Below are 23,150 nucleotides of genomic sequence, written 5' to 3'. Positions count from 1 at the left end.
CATCTGTGTATGCTTCCAAAAGGGTGTTCCTCACCTTCTGCTAACTGCCCAAACTTCCCCATCTGATTCTTTCAGAACATTTTCGAACAGCACTTCTGGGGAACAGTAAATAGTAGAACCCAGCTTGCATAACAAATCTCTTCCTAGCAGATTTACTGCTGTAGTTGAACTCAAAATAAAAGAATGCTTTTCTTCTATCAGACCAAAAGAAATGGGGATGGGTTCCAAAACAGGATACGTAACCATAGTATTTGTGACTCCGACTGCCTTTACTTTATGCTCTGATACTTGTGCCTGACTATCTGAAGTAATTTTTAACACTGACCTAGTGCCTCCAGTGTCCACCAGAAAAGGTGCTTTTCTTTTAATTTATTTTAATCTTAACGTAGGGTCTATTTTGATCTATTGGCAGTAGAGGGTTATAATTTGCTTCTGTGTTATTTGCTTGACTTAGTCAGTATGGAGCTTCTTGACTCTCTCCAATCTGAGGTGGTGGTCTTGGAAAAACTGCATTATTTTAATTTGGTTGCCATTCAGTCCAAGTATCTTGGACTCTCTGCATTTGCCTGTGTGGGGATTCCCCTCTCCAATGTGCTGCTTCTCCACAACTGAAGCAAGATGTGTTAGATGAAGCTGGAGGGTCACTGCCAGCTCGTGGTTGGTCCACAACTGAAGAAAGATATGTTAGATGAAGCCGGAGGGTCACTGCAAGCTCATGGTTGGACCACAACTGAAGCAAGATGTGTTAGATGAAGCCTGAGTGTCACTGCCAGCTCGTAGTTGGTCCACAACTGAAGCAAGATGTGTTAGATGAAGCTGGAGGGTCACTGCCAGCTTGTGGTTGGTCCACAACTGAAGCAAGATGTGTTAGATGAAGCCAGAAGGTCACTGCCAGCTCATGGTCAGTCCACAACTGAAGCAAGATGTGTTAGATGAAGCCAGAGAGTCACTGCCAGCTCATGGTTGGCAACCAAAGTGCATTTTGTTCCCCTCAGCTAGCACTTTTGCTAAATGATCTAGCAATTTCTCTATCCCTCCCTCTGCTTCTGCCTCAACCGCTTGGGTTTTCCAGCTGCCTTATTTGCAAAGTTAACCACTTCTCCTCAGTAACCTTTCTACATTTTTCCTGAAACTATGTACAGTGATTTGGAGCACTTAATAAAGACTCAAAGTCTTAAAGCTTGCCAGTGTAAGAGCACTTGCTGTATTTGATTTGGTACATTCCAATCATGCTGTGGGCACATGAACTTGTTGTGTAGGGTATGCACTAATCATGGTGTGGGCTCAAGAACTTGTTGTATAGGGTACGTCCCAATCATGGTGTGGGCTCATCAACTTGTTGTATAGGGTATGTCCCAATCATGCGTTGGGCTCATGAACTTGTTTTAACTTTATCTATGACTTTTAACTTATTTTTTTCTCTTTTGCTTTCTCTCATACATTCATACATTGACAGAATAAAACATCTCTCATACCTCTTACCTTTCAATCATGAGGGTACTGCCCTCGACACAAGGTGCTTCCTTGAGTTAATTTGTCCTTTACTGTATGTGCACATACATTTACTATTCTCATTTGCTGTGGGGTCCTCCCACTATTACTTTGCATGCCTTACAAACAACTCAGTCAAACAAAGTCATGCACTGATTCTACATTTTGCTAAAATTTTTAAAACATTAAAAACAAACCAACCCCTTTTTCCTTTACAAAACATTTTCCCTGCCAAAGCTAGTATGTTGCACATCCTGAATAGCTGCACATCAGAGTCTCTGACTATTCCATACAAAGCAGTGTGGAGTATGCGTAATGCAAGTGATACTTTATTTCCTAAAATATTCATTAAGGGACTACTCAGCCCCCCCCCCCCCAAAATGTTTCAATACATGGACTGTAGACTACAGTGACATTTCAGTACATTCTTTTACTGAGTCGGTATCATGAAGTCAGGTTTGCACATTACTGTTTTGCTGTAATTTTAAAAATGTGGAGATGAGTAGAATGCCAGGAAATTATCAAAACAGCATGTCACAAGACAACTGTACCTCAAAAAGAAATGCCGACGCAAAAATAAGTTAACATAATAATGGCTTGTATACAGAAATGTGGTTTAATCAAAAGTTACTAGTAATAAAACACACTGAAATAATCAACAGTTGCTTGCAAAAATTAAATTGAAAGTGTTTATACAAATATTTCTTTCTACTGCTGGCAAAATGATTAAATAAATACATAACTCTTACTGCAGGCAGAGGGGAAGAAATTTAGACTAGACGTCCCTTCCTTTCAATTCTGAGCTGACTGCTGCAGTGACAGTTTTAACACCTTTGCAGTAGTGTTGGGGAAGGGGACTGTCAATTCATGTTGGACTACAAAAGAACACCTAGAACAAAGATCTCTAATTTAGCTACTTCTGTGACTGCAGCTAGATAACTTCAAAGTATAGTGTAAAAAAAGCTCTGAGCAAAACATAAATGAGGGTGATTAGCCAAAGAAAAGAAGCAGCCCTCTTGCAGAAGGAATACAAACTGACAGTAGAGTGGTGAGGCTTAGGGCAGTAGCACAAGGGGCAGCAGACTAATGCGGTCAATGGGAAATACTCACCATTTTTTGTTGTGAGATGCAAACTATCACTTACCATCCATTACAATTGTGGCTCAATGTCAGGCATTGTGCAAATGCTCAGGACAAAGACTGATGACACAGAAGGGAGGAAGAGGGAGAGAGATAAGGAGACAGAGATGGGAGAGAGAGAAATATATTTGTTTAAAGGATATCTCTGGCCATCTTTGTGGTGTGTTAATCTGTTTGTCATCATAATAATTATATTATGCTCTATACAATAAAGTGTTCAGAAATAGGGTGCAACCAAGGGTAGGACAGTGGAACAATGATAAAGAAGGTTCCTCTCCATAATGTGACAAGCCCCAGGGCAGAGCTACATGATGCAGTTAAAGCAGATAGTGCAGGATTTGTGGAGGCATCACTGACAGGTTGTAGCTCAGATGTGCTAGGTGTTTGTGCTGCTTGCAGTGAGGCCACCTCAGCCACAAGTGGAGGTATGGTAGTTCTGACCTCACTGGTAGGTTTAGCACCCTATGCTGCAGCAGGAAGGTTTAAAAATTGAAAATTAAAAAAAAAAGAGTGAGATGGGGTAGAAAACATACAAAATACCATCAATTCCATGTCATTTTCATATTTAAAAATATAACCAAAATTTACACATACATAGGCTAGGCTTTGGTACATTCAGTTATGAATGAGAAAACAGAAGTGTGTCATAAAATGCATCACTTTCAATATTATTATAGATCTTAGGTAAACTGTTGAACCCCCATACAACTAAGCTGATTTACATATTGTCTAATGCAATGAACAAGAGCTATTGGGGGAGACATGTATGCTTGATATCTAGGTAAGACATACTCAGTTGTGTGTGTCTCAAGCTCATATGGGTCGATAACCTAAACTTTGATAAAATTAGCTACATTTCTGTTGTATTATGATTTTGTTTGCATTCATACCTGAGACATACTTACCCAGTGCTTCTCTGAGGCATGCAAGTCATTCCTGATGTGCCTCACTATTCCAAAATATTTCTTCAGCATCTGTACAGAACAGAAAACAGAACAAAAGGAAGCATAATGGAACAGTATATGTCATGCTAATCTGGGCTATTGTATTGGCTGAGATGGGTCACTATACTTACACAATACAGAGGTGTTGCCAGTTGAAAATTCTGCCTCCCATCAGGACAGGAGGTCCTGCTTGTGTCTCTTCATTTCATTATAATGGTATTGACATTGTTCATCGGTATCTGTAATGCCAATTGCACTAATGACAGCTTGGGTCAAGCTATTCCAAACCTTAGCCTTGCACTCAGAACCAGAACAGTCCTTGTGCAGAAACCTACAGCTGTAGCAATTTATGAGGAGTCAAAACACCAAAACAATAACAATTCCCAAGCCAGGGTAAGGAACTTAGAATAAAAGAATTACGACCACTGCTTCAAGCGACCAGCAACCACACCAAGCCTTTGAAAGAATGTCTTTTAATACACACCGACTAAGCGCTTTCACCAAATAATTGGCTTCTTCAGAATCAGTGTTACAAGCAAACACAACCCTTTTATACAACAATTACAATGAACTTAATGACATCACAATCCCACACAATTAGTATTAAATAACAATTAACACATCAACCTTGTGTAGCTAAACCACACATATTAATTTAAACATTACATTATGTATCACATTTAAAAATCACATTTAAAAATCACATTTAAAAATCTATCTATCTAACATTACATTTTGTTCTATATATATATATATGTTAGTATGTACACATCCTACCTTTACATAAACTTTAATCCAAAATTAACTAAATAATGTTGGCCCTATACTTCAAAACTGGTTTTATTAAGATGTAATCATTAATGCCCGGTTGCCTTGTGGCATTTAATCTCAACTGCCATATTGTTTCTAACAAGGCTACTCTATTGCTAACATCACCTCCCTGATCAATAAACACCCTATCTATTATAAAAAATACAAACTTTTTAAACCCCCTGCAATTAGCACTATGAAGATATAATACATTATGTGGGTCCTTATTCTTAACTGCTCTAACATGCTCAATGATCCTATCACGTAATTTACATGTAGTCATACCCACATAAAATGCATCGCAGGTTATGCATGAGGCCACATATACCAAATTCTTCATGTTACAATTACAATTACAAATACCTGGGCAGGGCAAAGTATGCCCATATCCCTTTACACAAACATATGTGCCCTCCGCTATATACCTGCAACTTCTACAGCAACCACATTTTGACATCTTAGATGTTCTATTCCTTACCTCCCTTTCTAAAATTCCTTTCAAATTATCACCCTTACTAAAGACTATCCTAGGTATATGTGGCCTCATGCATAACCTGCGATGCATTTTATGTGGGTATGACTACATGTAAATTACGTGATAGGATCATTGAGCATGTTAGAGCAGTTAAAAATAAGGACCCACATAATGCATTATATCTTCATAGTGCTAATTGCAGGGGGTTTAAAAAGTTTGTATTTTTTATAATAGATAGGGTGTTTATTGATCAGGGAGGTAATGTTAGCAATAGAGTAGCCTTGTTAGAAACAATATGGCAGTTGAGATTAAATGCCACAAGGCAATCGGGCATTAATGATTACATCTCAATAAAACCAGTTTTGAAGTATAGGGCCAACATTATTTAGTTAATTTTGGATTAAAGTTTATGTAAAGGTAGGATGTGTACATACTAACATATATATATATATAGAACAAAATGTAATGTTAGATAGATAGATTTTTAAATGTGATTTTTAAATGTGATTTTTAAATGTGATACATAATGTAATGTTTAAATTAATATGTGTGGTTTAGCTACACAAGGTTGATGTGTTAATTGTTATTTAATACTAATTGTGTGGGATTGTGATGTCATTAAGTTCATTGTAATTGTTGTATAAAAGGGTTGTGTTTGCTTGTAACACTGACTCTGAAGAAGCCAATTATTTGGTGAAAGCGCTTAGTCGGTGTGTATTAAAAGACATTCTTTCAAAGGCTTGGTGTGGTTGCTGGTCGCTTGAAGCAGTGGTCGTAATTCTTTTATTCTAATTTATGAGGAGTGCCACAAAGATTCTGGAATCCTCCTGAACAACTTTTGGGTTCTAAATGGAACCCCATCCTGATGTCATCTGAAGGACATCTGGAAATATGGCAGGGAATTGGTCTCCAGTTAAGATCTCATATGTTCCAGCCTATGTGCAATGTCAGATGACCTTGCAAACTGCATTTTCATGACTGAAAGCACACAAATGACCTGGCAGAGAAATTGGGTGCGATTGCTTCAAACTAGGCATAAAACATGGCAATGAAATTTGACTACGTGTGATTCTTCATGTATTTACACATGTTCCACTTGGAAATTATCAAATACTTTTTGTTGATGATATCTAATTTACATTTGAACTGCTATATTGTTACCTCTAGCCATGGTCTCCTTTATGAAGGATGCCAGTCATACATATACTCTTGCAACAGATATTTTCAACTATGTGGGTAATAATAGGAGTTGTTAATAGATACATTTATATCGATTGTGATATAATGGGTTGGTAGATGGGAAATGAACCCATAATTAATAAATGGACCCAATAGTTATTTTATCTTTATTACCTTTTAATGGCTCAGGAGAACCAATGATTTTAGGTTGTAAGTTGAGCTGCAACAATTTCAGCTTGAGTTGAGATATATGTGTTGCAAGCCTGTATGTGTTTGACTTTGAGTTATGTTATTTTATTTATGTTTATAAGTAATTATTTATTGCTGTAAAATCATTTCCTTTGCACTGATTTGAATTATCACAATAAAACATCTTGAGGAAATGGCCATGTATACTTTAAATGACATATTGCCCTGCACACCTAAAAAACATACTTGTGTTGAGTCATACTTTATTCCAATAAATATTGGTAAGATTATGCATCTGCAAGTGAACATCATGATCATTGTTATTCTTAACACAACTCACACAGTGTATAGTTAACTTATTTAGCATTAATTAGACAGAGTTGTGTTGCAACTTTTGTTTTGCATCTTGACATTTGTAAGGCACACTCGATTAGTAATAACAAATCTGAGACAATAGTTATTCTGATCCCTTTGTAAAACTACCTGCAATCTATATTTGAATTGTGCATTACCTCTGATGTTACAATTCACTGCATTAACACACTGAGCCACAGAGAAAGTTGCATAACAGGTGTATTTTCTGCTCTCAGTACTTCCCAGAGTGTTAAATGAACTACACCAGTGTCAATTTCATTTGCTCTACTGTTGCCATTCCAAATTAAACTTTTAAGGTTTTGCCTTAGGAAATAAATTGTCATTCTCTTTTAGTGACTGCTGGCAGTCACTTATGTAAATGAAAAGCATCATGCAAAGGATGAACCTGAAAAAAAGTAAAAATGTCTCTTTGTGATGATGTCTCAGCTCTGTTCTTATACCCTTAAAATGATGGCATTAAGGATCCATACTTTTACACAGACATCACCCTCTCTAGATATTAGCCACAAAACCATAGCATTAATGTGAAACATTGACAAGGTTTACAGTGTTTGCCACATCTCATTAATCCCTAATAACATACCCTACCACTAACTTTTTCTTTCTACCACTACCCTATTAACTACTTAAAGTCCTCTTTTCAAGTTGTCGCCTCTCCTCTTTAAAATCTAACATCTATACAGTATGTGCTAAATAACTATTATATAATTTGAATACATATTTTGCAAAAATATCCTAATGTAAATAAGTATGAACATTCTCTACCACTTAATGTGCCTCTGGCAACTATGTATTGCTATAATTTGTCTTTTAAGTTGATTATATATGTTAATCTGCTTTCTGTCTTTAATTGACTCTATTCAGAACTTTTCTTACCTGGCTTCCACTGAAAATGGGTTTCTGACCCAGTCGGACTTTCCCAGTCACCAAATGTAAATAAATAAATAAACATAGATGTTTTGAGGTAGAAAAAGTAAAGCACATACTCTCAAGCTTTGAAATTCTAACATTTTACATTTGGGGAGCAACATACCCATGTTTACACACTTGTGTTTTATCTTTTCATGGTAGATGTCTGGATGAATGGGATATTTACACCAGTTAAACTGCTAAAGCATGTCATATTATAAACAAATATAGGGTCACCAGGTATTCAATTCACACAAAAAATGTTGTATAATAATGTTGTTTATTAAGCACTTTCGTCCTGTACAAGGACTTCATCATAATAAAACCACTCCATCCTTTCAGTTCCTTTTTAATACAATACTAGCTTTCTGAGGACAATTAAGAATAATAGGTCAAATGAATTAATGAATAAAATCTTAAAGAACTATGCCTGAAATGAGCACAATTCTGGCAATAACAGAAATGGTGCAATTCTTTAATCAGATCTGATTGGGAGTATATAGTTTATAACTGTAGAGTTCTACAACTATTTTTAAGAAAACATTAAATTTTTCCTACAAACCTTATGGTCTAAAATTTATGTTATCACTAGTATTGTTTAATGCACTAAATCCCAGATGTGTACCCAATTCTGTATCAGGTTATACACCCACTCACAGACACAAATGGACAGACAGACAGACAGAGAGACACACACCTAGACAAACGTGTATGCACGCACAATGATATGCACACATAGTTATTTATCTAGGCTTCTGATATCACCATTTTCGCCACTCAAACCCAATTAAAGAAAGCCAATAACCCTTTGCCAGTTATAAGGAACATACATTTATAAAAGACACATCAACCCATCTGGGCTCGAAGCACTTATCAGTGAAGATTATATCACTACAGACTGTTTCTGATAGGGTTGTGAAAAGGCATCTAATGTATTTCTACTGTCAGTCCCATAGTTCTTCAGCAAGGCAGTACATCCTTTGGGTAGAGACAAACATCTATTGGAGTGCTTAAGGTCGATAAATGCCTTACAGCCTCTAAGAAGTGTATGTTGTAAGTGACAAGTACCATGTCTTATATTCAAATATCCTCACACCTATTGAAAATCTAAATCTTCCACCAAGACAATTTGCCTTTATTTTCACTGTTATTTCTGATAATGACTAAAGCCCTACTCATTCCATTTGCATGTTCAAGTTTTTATATAAACACTGCTTCTTTGTATAGAATAATTAATTTAATAGAACCACCTTCTTTGATGGTTTAGGACTTTCTACCACAAAGAATTTAGTGCATTCACATTCATGACAAGGTAGGTTTGAATAAGTCAAGCTGACATGCTGTCAGCATAATTTCTTTCTACATCATCTCTAACATGTTTCTTTTCATTTTGATTTCAAATATTAATAGTTGGCACTGACCTTTTATCATGTAAACTTCCTCTTTTGTATCATGTGTTATACTTCCTGTTACTATTAATAGCAACAGTATGTCCTTAAGTGAAAGAACAAATGCCACAGTATGGAAGCAACACATATTTATACTATTTCCTTGTAGTACACAAAGAGGCTACGTGAACTTTCAATATGGTGTTGGCTCTTTCATATGTTCATTACACTGAACTTTTTTAGCACTGAAATAGCTGTGTGATTTCTTCTCTGCATGTTTCTTCCTTTTTTATTTAAAGCCAGAATTAAAAACATAAACCAACCATTGTAGAGCTGAAGACCTGCCATTACAACTGTGTGGCTGCACTGCATTGACCATGTCATAAAAGCAATTAATAGCTTTCAATACAATAAATGTAAATATTTGCATTCTTATTATGTGACAGTGATGCATAACCACTCTAGAGAGGAATGGAATTTCTAGTAAGAAAACATATTTTTACAGAGTGTCATCTATTATTTGTCATAGATACTATGTAAGTGGTGGTACTTGACCACACAAAACGTATGTGCAGTAGAAGATGACCTATGATTTATAATGTTCAACAGGGACCTGTTCAAGTGGTACTCTGTATGTTATAATGAAGGGTAAGGTCTTTGGAATGAGTGTTTTTAGTATAACCAGTATTTTGAGGTGGAGAAAGTCTAGTAAAACAGGGCATTTCATGGCAGATATAATCACAAAGGCACTTCTGTGAAGCAAAGAAAACCAAGAGTGTTTTTAGTCTTTCCAGGTAGCTAAAGAGACTTAGTACTTTATTTTTTAATTAGAAACTGTTGTAGTCTTTCTAGATGGTTAAGGTATTTTGAGGACTGCATTCTAAATAGGGCACTGCAGTTAAATAATGGTCTGATGCTGGAAGAATAGAGAGGATTATGGCATCCTTGAATCTGGAGAATATACCTTAAGTAATTAATTGGGCAAGGAAGAAGAAATTCCTAAACATTTTAATGATAATATGATGACTGAAGTATAGTTCATTATCAGTGAAACAACTCAGATGTCTAATGACTATGTTGACCCTAAGTGAAGTTGCATGTATGTGGCAAACAGTAGAAGAAACTTGTTTCCCAGGACAACTACACCACAGCTCTGGAAAGCACCTCTTAGACAATATGATTGTCTGTGTGAGAGATATCAATAAATTTAATGATAGACTTCTGACATATTTTAACATTAGATAAGCACATGCTAAAGATGCGGGCACCCAGGACTGAGCTCTGACCACAAGGAAGGTGGAATGACTTTTAAATGAGAAAGTACCAAGATTTATTTTTATTTTCATTTTATTGATGTATAGGTTTGCTCACTGAGTGAGGAGACTAATCCTCTTCAGACACAATCCAGGAACAATGGAGGTAGCAGAATGTATATTCATTCATAACAGTTCTAGATACAAACATTAACTAAAGGGATAGAATGTGAATAAGTAATAGGCTACATACATCATTGTGCTCATAAGGAATTACAGAAATTACTGGATGCACATCACCAACCCATCCAAAAACAATAGCAAAATATTAGAAAACAGGTCCTATGACACTTTGTGACCAATAAGCAGCATGCCACACATCAAGATCGGTTGCATGAGCCATTCTTTCATGTTACTATACGCTGTACTACTATATGGGGGACTAAATTATATATATATATATATATATATATATATATATATATATATATATATATGTATATGTTAACATATTCTTGACCTGTGCACTAATTGATGATGAGCCACAAGAAATCATATCCCACTTGTCAAAAAATACAGTCATGAAAAGATAACTTGAGCATTGAGTTTGATTGCATATGTCTTGCAGAACAGGGAGTACAAACGTCCCATCTCTCTCCATTTATAAATGTTTCCTCTAAGTGAAATTATAAAAATCAATTTTCTTGGAGAAGTCAATATTGCCTGTTAGCATTCCTTTTTACACTCAGTAGTTCTGCATTGCCATAGTTGAATACTTGCCTGTCTATGCTCATAGGCTACAGAACTGTATATTAACCACTGACAAAACAGAAGAAATTGTATCAGGGATATCATAAAACACACACTTGAAGGAAATTCATCAGCATTGTGTTGAATAGTTATGTCCGCCCTAAAATTTGGTTTGGGGGATCAAAATTCTTTAGCTATGAAAGTGCTTACACAAGTGTGACTCATTCATATCACCAACTGTTGAGTAAGCCAGCTCTGCCTGTCAGTATTTTCCTACATACATGCAGTACTCATACATTGCCAGATTGGAATCCTCTAATCATCTAGATCCACACTCTATAGCACTATGTATTAGCTACTATTGCTATGACGGAAGTTTTAAGAAGAGGTGTCAGAAAGAAAACTCTTGAACAAATAAATTCAGTTGCATGTCTGAATCTATATGGCTCACCTAAAAGGGATCAAAAGCATGCAGTTATGCAAGTGTTATCCCTGGGTTGAAATATCCATATCACATCCATTAATTAAGCCATTCCTCCCTATTTTAATTATATTTTATACAGACACAGTAGTAAGACTTTGCTGGATTTGAACACCTCCCTATCTAAGTCCACAGTCTATAGTGTTATGTGTTAATTACACTTGCCACAGGAAAAGTTGAATAGAGGTGTCAGAAAGTACACACTTAAAGGGATGATGTCAATGTTGTGCTTGAATCCTTATGGCTCACCTTAAAGGGACTCAGGCAACAAGCAATGTTTTATTCACTTCACCAAATCCAATGTATAATATTTAGCTCTTTCATCCAACATCCATTAAACTTCATCAGAATACTTTAAATAATGAATCAGCTCCTTATATAAATTAAATAAAATATGCACTCAATTACAACCAATCTCATAAAAAAACACTTTAAAATTCATACACCCGTATACACATTTGACATATAAATATAAAACATATATATAAAATTAAACTTTCAGAGTATATTTGATATCTTGGTGACTCTGTGCTGTTTAAAACATGCACTCTATGTTAATTGCCCAATTTAAATCAGTGGATTTGTCAGATCTGAATAAAACCTGCTATTTACCTTCTTTCCATTCTAAACTGTTTAATAGATCCCCTCCCGTAACATCACCATAAACATGATCAACCACACAAAACAAAAAAACTTTTTAAAATTCTGATGCTGTTTTGAATGTCTGAATAAGGCATTTTGTTCATTATTAGATTTACTGGTATATATAAATGTTCAGTTATTCTTTAGCTTTAAATGGTCTGCTTGCCATTCCTACATTAAAAAGGCTTCTTATGAAGAGCACATTGCTATATAAGCTATATATATGTAGACCTAAAATTAAAATGCCCAGTCACACTTATAGTTCTATTATAACTAACCAAAAATAAATTAGGTTCCTCATTAATAAATCTGCATGTAGTACAATTCCCAACACTTATATGTCCTGTGACATACGTTCATAGGTTGGTACTAGGCTATAGGCCCTAAGGCCTATGCAAGCCTAGCCATAACAATTCCCTGGAAAATTCTTCCCACAATATTTACTTCTCTGGGCCCCTGTCTAGCAGTGCGACTGACATGATCCCCGGGGTGAATTTCCTATCTCCCATCCAATCATCAAGGTTCCTTTTGAAGAGGGCCAATGAGGCGCTCTGCTTGACATGTATGGCAGTCTATTTCAGAGTATGGGGAGTCTCTGGGTCAGAAACCTATCCCTCCAGCATGTTTTGTTCATTGTGATGATAAGGTTTAGATCCCTGGAGCGTGTGGCTCTGAGGGATTGGGATTTCTTTAAGTGGAGCATGTCCAACAGCTCAGGGTTTGACATGGCCTTGTATGTTAAGCAGAGATCACCTCTGAGTAGATGATATGCCACAGAGTATAGCTGGAGTTTTTTTAGATGGTCAGCATATGGCATCTGCTTTAGGCCTGTGATTCTTTTAGTGAGGTATTTCTGCGGCCTTTCCAGCTGTTGCAGATGTCTTGTGTGGTACACACCAAATGGGGCATTATACTCTATAATGGGTCTAATGAGGGATGAGTACATGGGACAATGACCTCTTTTTTTCTGGATGAAAAGCCCTTAGTGATGAGGTGTGCCACATAGAAGGATTTCCTGACTGTTGTTGCAATGTGGTTATCGAAAGTGAGACCACTGCACACTTTTGTCCCTAAGTCTCTCATCACATTTTCAATGTTTAGTGTCCTGCCTCCTATGTGGTAGTTCATGGGTACATGTTTTTTTCCAAAGGGGATAACTATACATTTCTTGGCATTAAGCTTGAGCCCATGGCTCTGGCACCAGGCATCTGTTTCTGTAAGGCCCTTTTGTAGAATATCCACATAATTTGGGGATTCTATAATGGCTCCCAGTTTGCAGTCATCTGCAAACTTTGTTAGCCAGAGTCCCTTAGTGTTGGTTTGTACTTCAGAGAAGTAGATGCCAAACAAGAGTGGTCCCAGGACTGAACCCTGAGGTACTCCACTTCTCACTTGTCTGGAGCTGGATTCGGAGTCTGCTACTTTTACAGTCTGGGTTCTGTCAGTAAGCCAGTTGGCAACCCATCGAGTGACATAGGGATTTATGCCCAGCTTAGTACGTTTATCTATGATTCCAGAGTGGGGGATGGTGTCGAAGGCCTTGGCGAGGTCCAGGTAGGCTGTGTGGACCACCTTACCCTCGTCCACAGCTCTGGAGACTGATTCAAAGAAGTCAATCAGATTCAGGAGACAAGATCGGCCCTTCACAAACCCAAACTGGGTGGGGTCCAGTGTTTGAAGGTTGCCAATGTCTTTGTTATACGTTCCATGATAATGCGTTCCATGCCCTTGCAAATCAGGCTTGTCAGACTGATGGGACCGTAGTTCCCAGGATCCAAGGCAGATCCTCCCTTGTGGAGAGGGATAACTGTAGCTGTGCACCACTCAGTGGGCATGAAGCCTGAGGTGAAGCTATGATTAAACAGGACACTTAGGTGGGGTGCCAGTTCATTTTGTAGTTCATGTAGTACACAGCCTGGGATGTCATCTGGTCCCATGGATGCTGTATTCTTAGCTTTGGAGAGTGCTATTTCTACCTGTGTGGCTGTGATTATCGGAATTTGGCAATCTTTTGGTATTGAGATGGGCCCTTTAGGGGGTGAGAGGGGGGTGAAGTTGGCACTAAATCGATCTGCATATTGGTCTGGCGTTATTTGTGCATATTGGTCAGGCGTTATTTGTGACTTTCAATAAAGATACCTTCTCCTGGTTTCCGACCTTGATGTGGATCCTCCTGGCGAGTCCAAAGTGTTGGTTTTGGTTGTTTTCGACTTGCTCCCATCCTTAGATCTGCCAGGATATTGGCAATATCCTTGGGATCAGTATATTTAATGCCATTCTGTTGTAGCTCAGAGCAGATCTGAGCATTGCCATTTAGATTCTTGACATAACTATAGAATGCCTTGTGGTTGTCTTTGGAATCTTTGGCAATTTTATTTTCATAACTAGCTTTTGAGGATTTTATGAGGAATCTCAGTTTCTTACTGAGGCTGGTGAGGGAGTTTTTTACATCCTGGGATTTTCCTCTTTTCTGCAACAGTTTCTTCCTTCTGTTGTATAGTTTGTTTATAGCAAACTGAGATTTGAGAAAATGGCTTCTTATGAAGAGCACATTGTTATATGGGCCCACTTCTTAAACTCAAAATACTGAAATCTTGAATTTCAGCATTTCAAGTCAAGAATGTCAAAAGTGCAGTTTTTCAAAACTGCATTTTCTCAAATCTCAGTTTGTTGAACTTTTAGTAGTTGTGTGGTGTGTGTTATGTAGTGTCCTGCCCTTTAATGCTTCATTGTTTCTGGGTTCTATGTGTGTCAGCCAATTTGTGTTTTTAATGGAGGTTCAGGTAAGTTTGTATGTTGTTAGGGTTTTGGATAGGATTTTGGTTTGATTTCATGTTTGGGGAGGTTTTGGGACTTGGTTAGGGTAAGTAGATTAGAGAGTGTGTGTGTGTAAATGCTAAAAGTGGTGATTTTGTACATCTGTATAGTGTGTGTGTGTGTGTGTGTGTGTGTGTGTGTGTGTGTGTGTGTGTGTGTGTGTGTGTGTGTGTGTTATTCATGTTAGTGTGACCTCAGAGTTGGTATATTTATATAATATATATATATATATATATATATATATATATATATATATAAGTAGCGGGGGTATGGGGGGGTGCAGGGAGGCTTATCCCCCACTTAAATTTAAGGTAGTGGTATGTAGGGGGAAATGTAATTTTTTCATTTTTTTTGGTTTATGTATTATGTGGTTTCATTTTTGTGGGCTTTTGACATTCTCGACTCGAAATACTGAAATTCAAGATTTCAGTATTTTGAGTTTCAGATGTGGACCCCCCCCCCCCATGACATATATAAATGTTCAGTAATTATTTTACTTTAAATGGTCTACTTGCCATTCCTACATAAAAAAAATTCTTATGAAGAACACATTGCTATATATATATATATATATATATATACCTGAAATTAAAATGCCCATTCACAATTATAGTTCTATTATAACTGAGCAAAAATAAATCAGGTTTCTCATTAATAAATCTGCATGTAGTACAATTCCCAACACATATATGTCCCAACATTTTTTTCTGTAAGTGGTCAGAAAAAAAAAAAAACTATGTTCCAAGATAAACTTTAAAATCATGGATCTTTTAAAACAAATTCATGTCTGATACCTATAAATTTACTAAATCCTGATTCCTTGATATCATTTTCCAATTTCTATTAATAGTCCTTTTCATAGTATATGCTTCAGTAGCAAATTCTAAAGTAAAAGTCCTAAAACCTTTCTAGAACCATTTTTTTTTTGTTTTGAATAAAAGGTGCATTGTCTTTATTAGAATAAACTTTACTGATCTCAAAATTGGAAAAAATCTATCATTTTTCTTTATTTTAATTTCTTCTACTCTTTGAAGTAAAAGGGTTAAATCATAGCCCCATTCTACAAATAGACCCACAATAAACATAGTTTCTTCTTTAAATTTAACATCATCTTTTGATAACCCAGAAGGTCTGACCAATTGATATCTCATTATATTATGTTTTATGTAATATAGATATGTGCTTTTAAGATGCAAATAATTGTTAGTAATATAGTTTTCCTAAAAATAGAACAATTAAATAAATATTTTACTCTATCAAGTTCTAATGTTATATCTAAGAAATTAACTGACTTTCCTATATCACTCTCACTGATTTTTAGAAAAAGAAGTACTCTTAATAAGTTCTTTTATAAACTTATTAATTTTTGCTAATGATCCTTTCCATATAAACAAAAAATCATCCACAAACCTTTTATTATAAAAAAAAAAAACAAAAACATTCACATAGGTTGGTGCAGCTGTGAAACCCATGGTCACACCTCTCTATTGTTTATAATAATCTTTATTAAAAACAAAAAAAAATCCAATAGGATAACAAATATGTTAATATTAACAGTTGTAAGTATGGAGAACAGTCAAAAATAGCCTGCAAAACTTAATACCATCTTCCATAGGTATACATGTAAAAAGTGAACAAACATTTCCTGTAAACATACAGTCCTCTCCTTTTATACTAAATACACACAATTTAGCTAAAAAAAATACCAGAATATTTTACATAAACATCCATACCCTGCTACAACAGATTAAAAATAGCATAAATGCACAATTAAATACATTCAATAACATTCCCATGTGCTTCCACTATGGGTTTGAATGGCAGATCTAGCAGATGTTTATGAATTTTTGGGGATCCCAAAATATATACTCAACCTTAGCTTACTGACACATCTTCTTCTTTCGGCTTTTCCTGGTTTGGGGTCACCACAGTGGATCACCTGTCTGCTCATGATTGGCAGTGGAGTTTTATGGTGTTGAGCTGCCAGCCCAGTGCCCAACCTTCCACAGAAGGCACACACATGCATGTACTCACGTCTAGGGCCAATTTAGAGTGTCCAATCCACCTACAGCATGTCTTTAGGATGTCGGAGGAAACTGGAGCACCCAGAGGAAACCCATGTTACCACAGGAAGGACATGCAGACTCCACACAGAAGGCACCCCAGCCAAGAATTGAACTGGAGAACTTCTTGCTGTGAGGTGGCAATGCTAACCGCTGCACCACTGTGGCCGCCCCGGCTTATTGACACATAAAAAAAGAATACACATTAAAATCAATGTATATTGATATAATAAATCCATCAAAATATTATTAATATTTTATGTATATCAAACAACAACAAAAAAAATTTCTCTGTAATCATCCTTCAACCCCATCAGCTGCCATAAAGCGCATATTATTCATACTTTTTAATTAACTAATTGCTTCATTTTCATTATGATTTCAAATTTAAAAATACACAGGCACTCACACACACACACATATGGATGTATATATATATATATATATATATATATATATATATATATATATATATATATATATATATATATACACATACATACATGTATTTGTGCAAGTATTTGCCAGATGAACACTTAGAGCATTTTGTAATTCATCCTCACAAACTGTAAAAAAAAAGTATATAGTGTAGCAGTTAATGGAGGGTTAAGGGTACTTGGTTTCTATAATTCATTCTTATCAAGATCAACATTGTTCATTAGATATTACGCATTTGATTTCCTTGTAAAAAGAAAAAGTTCAGCTTATACATTTACTAAATTCATTTTCTTTGTACGTGCAAAAGAAAATACAGATTCAAGTTCCTTCAGTTGTGCTGGAGAAAAACTCACATCACCTTATTCACTTATTTGATTTCCGAGGAAGTCAGACTGGTAAGAGCCCATTTTCAGCAGAGGCCTGGGGAAAAATCTCCAAAGTATTACAAAACATTTTAAGAACAATAATTTTAAAGTCTTTAAAAATAATACAAACACCAGCTAAATAATCATACTAAATTAGACATAACACAAAAACATTAGTTAAGAGCATAAATACAGGTTATATGACAATGATGTAATAGTTAGAGAAATTTTAGCCAGTTTATAGAGAAATTATATGTAAGTTAGTATAATACAAACAGGATTTGCAATAAAAAGTGAGAGAAAGGATGTCTTATTGTATATTTACAGATAAAGCCAGGGAGAGAAATTAATGAAAGTAAAGAAGTGAGTGAAGAAGTGGGAGTAAAGTGATGTAAGGTATGAATAGATATTTGTTCACATTTAGGGATATAGTATATTCTGGTGTTGAGGAAGAGCAGATCCAACTATTGGCTAGGATGTGTTTTATAATGGTTTTGAAAGATATGTGGGAGAGTATTGACCTGATAGAGATAAGGCGTTCCAAGCCTTTGTAACATGGTATGAGTACAGACAATGTCCAGCAGATTTAATAGGTTTGTGGAGAGACAGGAGTTTCTGGTCACTGGATTGTAATGACCAATGAGGAACATAGTGTGCTAGACAAGCGTATGGATTATGGATAATTTTATAGCTATTAAGAAGCCACATATATGTTAGTTGAAGGGTAGTCCTAACCAATTTAGACTTTTCAGCGTTATACAGTGGCTTCTGAAAGGTGTATCTGATGCAAGTTAAGTAACTTTGTTAGACCATTGTACAATTTTTGGTTTTTGTTGATGCCTGAAAGTTAGTAAGGATGGAAGTACCATAAAGAAGTGTGTGGAAGAGATAAGTAGTGGCAAGTGTAGCTTTAGTTGTGTCAGTGAGAATGTTTTTGGCTCTATGAAGCATCTCTAGTTTTTGATGAGTTTTTCTTATGCAATTTTGCATATGCAGATAGTATTTAAGATTATTATCTGCTATCATCCCTAATAACTTGCTATGAGAAGTGACTTCAATGTTTGTATTATCAAGAGAGGGAACTTTTAATTTTGTTATTCATGAGACAGGGATTTGGAGAAAAAAGTAGTTTTTTAGGGTTAGCAGGGTTCTTTGCTCACCAGTGGGAGTGGGGAGCCTTGAGCAGCCTACCTGTCCTTGGGGGAAGTGACCTCAGCTCAAGGAGCTGTAGTAATTGGTTGTTTTGGACAATTTCTAGCTCTTTTATAGTTCACTGTTTAAAATCCGCCTCTGGGTGTTTTTTTCTGGCTATACTGCTCAGACAAGCTCCACGTGGGTTTACAGAGTGGTACTAGCAGCAGGGAACTCAGAAAAGTGACTACCTTCTGGATTTAAGTATCTTTGCTTTTTTCACTTGGAATAGCTTCTGTAGCTTACCTTGAACTAGCCTGAACTGTTTTTTAACTGATTGCTGCATTATTTTTAAATCTGCACTTAAAGTTACATTTTAGTCGAATTTGATCGAAAGTTTGCTTGTTTGTTTGTTTAATTTAACTGTGGAGGCTGCCCACTAAAGTATGCTAGCCTGTGTAACTAATTTATCACTGTTTCTGCCTTTCCTGTGTGTTTCTACCAAAAAAACAAAAAAACAAAAAAATAATCCTTGTTTTCCCGCCTTCCTCGACTAGTTTAGACCAGTTTACAGGCATTGCTGTATTCTGGGCTGTGGTGTAGTTCCTGTGTTGTCCATTACCTTACTTGGATAGAAGGAAGTTTCTTTGCTCACCAGTGGGAGTGGGGAGCCTTGAGCAGCCTACCTGTCCTTGGGGGAAATGACCTCAGCACAAGAAGCTGTAGTAATTGGTTGTTTTGGACCATGTCTAGATCTTTTGTAGTTCACTGTTTAAAATCTGCCTCTGGGCGTTTTTTTTCTGGCTATACTGCTCAGACAAGCTCCACATGGGTTTACAGAGTGGTCCTAGCAGCAGGGAACTCAGAAAAGCGACTACCTTCTGGATTTAAGTATCTTTGCTTTTTTTTCACTTGGAATAGCTTCTGCAGCTTACCTTGAACTAGCCTGAACTGTTTTTTAACTGATTGCGGCATTATTTTAAAATCTGCACTTAAAGTTACATTTTAGTCGAATTTGATCAAAAGTTTGCTTGTTTGTTTGTTAAATTTAACTGTGGAGGCTGCCCACTAAAGTGTGCTAGCCTGTGTAACTAATTTATCACTGTTTCTGCATTTTCTGTGTGTTTCTACCAAAAAAACAAAAAAACAAAAAAACAAATCCTTTTTTTCCCGCCTTCCTCGACTAGTTTAGACCAGCTTACAGGCATTGCTGTATTCTGGGCTGTGGTGTAGTTCCTGTGTTGTCCATTACCTTACTTGGATAGAAGGAAGTTTCTTTGCTCACCAGTGGGAGTGGGGAGCCTTGAGCAGCCTACCTGTCCTTGGGGGAAGTGACCTCAGCACAAGAAGCTGTAGTAATTGGTTGTTTTGGACCATTTCTAGCTCTTTTGTAGTTCACTGTTTAAAATCCGCCTCTGGGCATTTTTTTTCTGGCTGTACTGCTCAGACAAGCTCCACGTGGGTTTACAGAGTGGTCCTAGCAGCAGGGAACTCAGAAAAGCAACTACCTTCTGGATTTAAGTATCCTTGCTTTTTTTTTTCACTTGGAATAGCTTCTGTAGCTTACCTTGAACTAGCCTGAACTGTTTTTTAACTGATTGCTGCATTATTTTAAAATCTGCACTTAAAGTTACATTTTAGTCGAATTTGATCGAAAGTTTGTTTGTTTGTTTTTTTAATTTAGCTGTGGAGGCTGCCCACTAAAGTGTGCTAGCCTGTGTAACTAATTTATCACTGTTTCTGCATTTTCTGTGTGTTTCTACCAAAAAACCAAAACACAAAAAAATAATCCTTGTTTTCCCGCCTTCCTGGACTAGTTTAGACCAGTTTACAGGCATTGCTGTATTCTGGGCTGTGGTATAGTTCCTGTGTTGTCCATTAACTTACTTGGATAGAAGGAAGTTTCTTTGCTCACCAGTGGGAGTGGGGAGCCTTGAGCAGCCTACCTGTCCTTGGGGGAAGTGACCTCAGCACAAGAAGCTGTAGTAATTGGTTGTTTTGTACCATTTCTAGCTCTTTTGTAGTTCACTGTTTAAAATCCGCGTTTGCATGGCTTTGCATGGTCGTGCGCATAGCACAGCGCCAGTTAAACAAGGTTAAACTTTTTCTGCCTCCAAGTCTGCTCTTCAAAATTTCCCTTAAGGAAGCTCTACTCTTAGTATAACCAGACTACTCACTGTATTATAAGCCTAGCACTTGTTCTCAATACTTCTCTACTAAGTAAGCACTCTCGTACTAAGTAAAGCACTACATCTACTTACCACCCCTGTGAATATCCACTTCCCTTAAAGGTATACCACTCCCTTATACTGTTCTAGCATGTCGAGTGGTAGATTACTGGCGTTGTCTCCAGTTCAGCTGGTCAATCTGGGTATCTTGAGACAATGCTACAATTGTCTTATGTACACAGACAACCCTCTCCTCCTCCCAACAAACACAAATACATGTGAGAGATGCAACTATATAGCCAAACTGGAGGCTGAACTCTCTCAACTCAGGGCTGGCATGACTAGAAAGTAGGAGATGGCAACCACACACACAACAATCCCAGTCAAACATAGACCTACCACAACTGCAAACCAAACACATAAAAACACAAAGACATACTCGGAGGCTCTAATAAAAAACTTACCAAAACAACAGAGGCTCCCAAAGCAGACATCCAAAAATCCACCACCTCAAAACAAAACACATGCAACACATACTTCAATAAATCAGTGTGTCGACCAATCGCAGCCCTTAAGGCCAAACACCTTGCCTGATACACTAGTAATAGGTGACTCCATAGTCAGACACACTGATGTCCCACTGACCAGGCTGAACAAGGAGAAGGTGACTGTGAGATGTCTATCGGGAGCTAGGATCTGCCACATAACACACACACTCAGGTCACTCCAAAGCAAGTACAAATATGACTCCGTCATTGTCCATGCTGGTGTGAATGTCCTGAGATGTACCTCCCTGGACTACATGAAAAGAGACATAGAGGAGCTCTCCGATTATGTAGCCCAGGCTGGTATGACCCTGACCGTGAGCAGCATCTTGCCCTCACCAAAAATGATACCACAATACAAAGACAAGATGATCAGCTTTAACAATTGGCTCAAGTACTGGTGTCATTCTAAGGGGATCCAATGTCTGTCTGCCTGGGATGATATATTGGACAAGCCCCGCTGCTTCACAAGGGATGGCTTACACCTGTCACCACTGGGCTTCCGGATATTGGCTAAGGCTCTTGCCACCCCCATAGTGCCTTTTTTAGGCAAGGCTCAAAAGACAAACCCACCTCCTTAGAAAACAAAAATGGAAAAAAACTAAGGGTCATGCTGCTCAGTGCCAGAAGTCTAAATCTCAAGATGCAGGCACTTGATGCACTCCTCAGCATGGAGAACATCGACGTCTGTGCAGTAACTGAAACCTGGTTCAAGGCTCCTGAGAGCACCCCAGCACTACCAGGCTATACCTCGTATCATGCTTTTCGGCCCCAAAACCTCGGCCAAACCACAAAGGGAGGGGAAGTGTCCATATTCATAAAGGACACCCACACCTCCAGGTTAGTAGCAACACATGAAGCATCAGAGACCATACAGGTGCAACTAACCATTAGCAAAACTGCTATACAACTGGTAGCATGTTACAGACCACCCTCCCAATCTCAAGAACCCCACTCAGCCTTCCTGAAGACATTGGAGGATATGAATGTATCACAAAATACCATCATACTGGGAAACTTCAACTACCCAAACATAGATTGGGTACATTATTCTAGCCCTAATACCCTAGCCCAAAGGTTCCTGGAATTCATAAATTCAAATGCACTGGAACAACTAGTCACCTCTCCCACTAGGGGAGATAATATACTAGACCTGATCATCACAAACATGGGGACAAAATGCTCCACACCGGAAGTATACCCCTCACTAGTGAGATCTGACCACAAACTAATCACCCTGGATATACATATCCCACCTCCACCCCCAGCACAAAAGACCACAGTGAAAAACTTCTCAAAAGTAGACTTCATTCTTCTTAAGACTGAGATGGTATCCTTTAAGCCCACTGTGCCAGTGGATACCACATCCCACAATGCCGAATCCTTCACAAATGCTTTCTATGGACATCTCCAAGAATGCATGGATCATGCAATCCCAAACAAATCCAAGTCCCTCTTCACCAAATGTAAGCATCCTGTCTGGTGGACCTCAGGCATAAACAAATTGTATAACAAAAGAAGGAAGCTACTGCACGTCAGAGCGAAATCCCATGAAGGGAAGACATCTCTGATCAACATTAGCAGAAAACTACGTTCT

The sequence above is a fragment of the Protopterus annectens genome, chromosome 2.part2 (assembly GCF_019279795.1).
Source record: "Protopterus annectens isolate FY-2018-M chromosome 2.part2, PAN1.0, whole genome shotgun sequence".
Classification (NCBI taxonomy): domain Eukaryota; kingdom Metazoa; phylum Chordata; order Ceratodontiformes; family Protopteridae; genus Protopterus; species Protopterus annectens.
This window is presented reverse-complemented; position numbering follows the sequence as displayed.